Source organism: Sapajus apella, unplaced genomic scaffold (genome assembly GCF_009761245.1).
Source record: "Sapajus apella isolate SASKATOON/1434 unplaced genomic scaffold, GSC_monkey_1.0 scaffold12, whole genome shotgun sequence".
NCBI classification, from domain to species: domain Eukaryota; kingdom Metazoa; phylum Chordata; class Mammalia; order Primates; family Cebidae; genus Sapajus; species Sapajus apella.
The window spans coordinates 1,081,512-1,086,368 of record NW_022436952.1 but is presented as its reverse complement, the minus strand read 5'-3'; the positions used below and the strand labels follow the sequence as shown (position 1 = coordinate 1,086,368).

At 44.5% G+C, this 4,857-nt stretch overlaps 1 protein-coding gene across 8 annotated transcripts in view; it reads left to right on the top strand.

Annotated features, from left to right (window-relative positions):
• Positions 1–4,857, top strand: part of NBR1 (NBR1 autophagy cargo receptor) — a 43,829-nt gene that overhangs the window by 36,603 nt on the left and 2,369 nt on the right. The window lies entirely within an intron of this gene.

Genomic DNA, 4,857 nt, shown 5'->3' with positions numbered 1-4,857 from the left:
GCCTGGGTAACAAGAGCGAAACTCCGTCTCAAAAAAAAAAAAAAAAATTGGGCTGGGCACGGTGGCTCACGCCTGTAATCCCAGCACTTTGGGAGGCCAAGACAGGTGGATCATGAGGTCAAGAGATTGAGACCACCCTGGCCAACTCGTTGAAACCCCATCTCCACTGAAAGTACAAAAAAATTAGTTGGATGTGGTGGCACATGCCTGTAGTCCCAGCTACTCAGGAGGCTGAGGCAGGAAAATCACTTGAACCTAGAGGGCAGAGGTTGCAATGAGCAGAGATCACGCCACTACACTCCAGCTTGGCAACAGAGCAAGACTGCTTCAAAAAAAAAAAAAAAAAAAATTTAAATTAGGTAAGTATGATGGCATGCACCTATAGTCCCAGCGACTTGGGAAGCTAAGGTGGGAGGATCCCTTGAGCCCAGGAGATTGAGGCTCTAGTGAGCCATGATGGAGCCACTGCTCTCCAGCTTGGGTGACAGAGCGAGACCCTGTCTCAAAAAACAAAAAAGACGGTGAATCTTGCCCAAAAACTATGGGAAACAAGATGCACAGATACTTAAAGTACATAGTAAGATACTATGCCAGTGCCGTTAGACAGATGTGACACTTCAGCCTGCTGTGCCCAAGTAAGGCTTTCTGGTAGCTGATTCCTGAACTGACTCCTAAAGGACAGAGTAAGTGTTCATCAATGAAGAGGGACAGAAAGAGCATTGTAGACAGAGTAGCCAGTAAAAAAGACTTGGAAATGTGAGCATGGAGTGTGAATCTGGTCTGAGGAGAAGAGGAAGAAGAAGAAAGACTGGCTGGGCTGGGTGGCTCACACCTGTAATCCCAGCATATTGGGAGGCCAAGGTGGGTGGATTATTTGCATCCAGGAGTTCAAGACCAGTTTTGGCAACAGGGCAAAACCCGGTCTCTACTAAAAATACAAAATATTAGCTAGGTATGGTGGTGTATGCCTGTGGTCCCAGCTTCTCAGGCAGCCAAGGAGGTAGAATCGCTCTAGCCCGGGAGGCAGAGGTTGCAATGAGCAGAGATCAAACCACTGAACTCCAGTATAGGTGACAGAGTGAGACCCTGTCTCAAAAAAAAGAAAAAGAAAAAAAGACCAAATATGTAGGCAGGATGTTGTGCTATGAGGTTTGGATTTTATTTTAAGGCTAATAGGAGGAGCGATGGAAAGGTTTGAAGGTAGTGATTAACATGATTAGATTGGTTCTTAGAAAGATCACCTGCTACATTGTGGAGGCTGGTAGAGGCAGTAAAGAAATCCAGCCGAGCGCAGTGGCTCACGCCTGTAATCCCCACACTTTGGGAGGTCGAGACTGGTGGATCACAAGGTAAGGAGTTCAAGACCAGTCTGGCCAATATGGTGAAACCCCATCTCTACTAAAAATACAAAAATTAGCCTGGCGTGGTGGTGCATGCCTGTGATCCCAGCTACTCAGGAGGCTGAAGCAGAGAAGAAATGCTTGAACCCGGGAGGCAGAAATTGCAGTGGGCTGAGATTGCCCCACAGCACTCCAGCCTAGGTGACAGAGACAGAGCGAGACTCTGTCTCAAAAAAAAAAAAGGAAATCCATAAGAGAATCCTTGTATTGGTGGAAAAAAGGTCAGAAAAGATAATTAAGAGATGGAAATGGCAAAACTTTGAGATAATAATTGACTAAAAAGAAGTCAAGGATAGGCCAGGCACAGTGGCTCACGTCTGTAATTTCAGCACTTTGGGAAGCTAAGGTAGGCAGATCATTGAGCTCAGGTGTTCAGACCAGCCTGGGCAACATAGTGAAACCCTATCTCTACAAAAAATACCAAAAAATAAGCCAGACATGATGGTGCACACCTGTAGTCCCAGCTACTTGGGAGGCTTAGGTGGGAAAATAGCTTGTGCCCCAGAGGCAGAGGTTGCAGTGAGCTAAGATCATGCCACTGCACTCCAACCTGGGTAATCAAGCCAGACACTGTCTTCGGTAGGGGGGGTGGGAAATCAAGGATAAATTCCAAGTGTCTGGCTTAGGCAATGTTTAAATACCATTCTGGCTTAGTACCATTCCTTAAGATAGGATATGCTGGGAAGGATGTATTTGAGCAAAAGAAGAGAATTAGGTTAGTTTTGTTGAATACTGTTGAGTTTGCGGCCTATCCAGGTAAAGGTAAAGATGTCCAGAGTGCAGTTGGATATACAGTTGTCCCTTAGTATCTATGAGGGATTGGTTCCAGGACCCTTATGGATACTAAAATCCATAGATGCTTAAGTCCCTTATATAAACCCGGATAGTACTTGCATGTGACCTAGCACATCTTTAGAGACAGGGTCTTGCTCTGTCATCCATGCTGGAGTGCAATAACTAGATTGTAGCTCACTGTAGTCTAGAACTCTTGGGTTCAAGCAATCCTCTCACCTCAGCCTCTTGAGTAGCAGTGACTACAGGTGGGCAGCACCATGCCTGGCTAGTTTTTTGTGTGTTTGGTTGGTTGGTTGTTGTTGTTGTTTTTTTTTTTTTTTTTTTTGAGACAAGAGTGTCACTCTTGTTACCCAGGCTGGAGTGCAATGGCATGATCTCGGCTCACTGCAACCTGCACCTCCTGGCTTCAAGCAATTCTCCTGCCTCAGCCTCCCAAGTAGCTGGGAGTACAGGCATGCACCACCATGCCCGGCTAATTTTTTGTATTTTCAGTAGAGACAGGGTTTCTCCGTGTTGGCCAGGCTGGTCTCGAACTCTCAACTAAAGGAGATCTGCCTGTCTCAGCCTCCCAAAGTGCTGGGATTACAGGCATGAGCCACTGCACCCATCCACCTGGCTAGTTTTTTGTTTTTTTTTTCTTTTTAAAGCTTTAATCCGAGTTATGGCACCAAAAAAAATAAAATATAGTTGAAGAGATGGGGTTTCACTATGTTGCCCAGGGCAATTAATTCCTGGCCTCAAGCAATCCTCCCGCTTCAGCCTCCCAAAGTGCTAGGATTACAGGCTTGAGCCACTGCATCTAGTGCATCTCATATACTTCAGATCACCTCTACATTACTTACAGTACCCAATGCAGTGTAAATGCTATGTAGAGTTGTTATACTGTATTGTTTAGGGAATAATGACAAAAAAGTCTGTACATGTTCCTTTTTTTCCCCAAATATTTTCTTTTTTTTTTTTTTTTTTTTTTTTGAGACGGAGTTTCGCTCTTACCCAGGCTGGAGTGTAATGCGGCATGATATCGGCTCACCGCAACCTCCACCTCCTGGGTTCAGGCAATTCTCCTGCCTCAGCCTCCTGAGTCGCTGGGATTACAGGCACGCGCCACCATGCCCAGCTAATTTTTTGTATTTTTAGTAGAGACGGGGTTTCACCATGTTGACCAGGATGGTCTCGATCTCTTGACCTCGTGATCCACCCGCCTCGGCCTCCCACAGTGCTGGGATTACAGGCTTGAGCCACCGCGCCCGGCCATATTTTCAACCCTTAGTTGATTGGTCCATAGATAAGGAACCCACAGATATGACAGGCCAACTGTATCCATCCAGATCATAGGGGAAGGATTTGGCCTCGTGATATAAGCTTAAAGAGTCACTTGTCTAAAGATTATAGCAGGAACCATCTGATGGGATGAGATGATCCAGGAATAATGGGGAAAGCAAGAAGTAACCTTTAAGGATCAGGAAAAAAATACTCTGGAAGAAAACTGAGAACTAGGAGGAAAATGAACAGAGAGTTCTATGCTGGAACTTAGGGAAGGGTGTTTTAATAAGGGGGACGTGGCTACAGAGAGATGTTAACGGGTGGTGAGGAATTGGAGTGTACAAGTATGCCACACTTTCAAATAGCGAGGCTACATCAGGCAGAAGCTAGTATACATAAGACAAGAGGAAACATTTTTAAAGATGAGTGAGACTTTAGAGATGGGCAAGCCAGTAGTGAAAGAGGTTAATGATAAGGATGAGAGACAAGATTGGAGATGAAGGAAGATTTCTGAAATAGAGGTAATGAGATACAAAGCAAGGTACATTCTATTAACCTGGAAAAGAGAATGGATAATCTATTCTGAAATAAGAAGGTAGAAGGAAACAGTGGAATCAGGTGTGAGGGAAACACCAGACTGCTCAACATGTTTGCATACTGTTCTTATCTCTACATACTTTCTCAACAACACTGCAAAGTAGGAGGTTTGATATATCTTCAGTTCATAAGGGAATCGATGGCACAGTTGGTAAGTAAATGCTAGATGAGGGTTTGAGTCTAAGCATGTCTGCCTCCAAAGTTTAAATAATCTTTCTGCTGTATAGCTTCATCATCCCCAGTTTATGAAATTGGGACAATAACAGAACCAGAGGCCAGGTGAGGTGACTCACATCTATCCCAGCATTTGGGGAGGTCAGAGTTCAAGGAGCCCAGAAGTTCAAGACCAGCCTGAGCAACATAGTGAGACCTCATCTCTAGTAAAAATTTAAAAATTATCCGGGTGTGGTAAGGCAGACCAGTGGTCCCAGCTACTCAGAAGGCTCAGGCAGGAGGATCACTTGAGCCCAGGAGGCTGAGGCTGCAGTGAACTGTGTTCACACCTCTGCACTCTAGTCTGGGGTAAACAAAGGGAGACCTGGTCTCAAAAAAACAAACAAAAAAAACATTGTTAGGAGGATTTAGGAAGGTAATGCTTCAAATACAGGGCTTGAATGAATGTTAACTTTCTCTTACCTATTCTTTTGGAACAGAAAAACTCAAGAAGACTTCCCAGGTTGTAATTTCCCAAGCTTTTTTTTTTTTTTTTTTTTTTTTTTTCCCCCCCCCCTCCTTTTTTTAACAAATTTTCCCCCACCCTTTTTTATTACCCTTTTTTTTTTTATAATTCAGGCACCTCCAC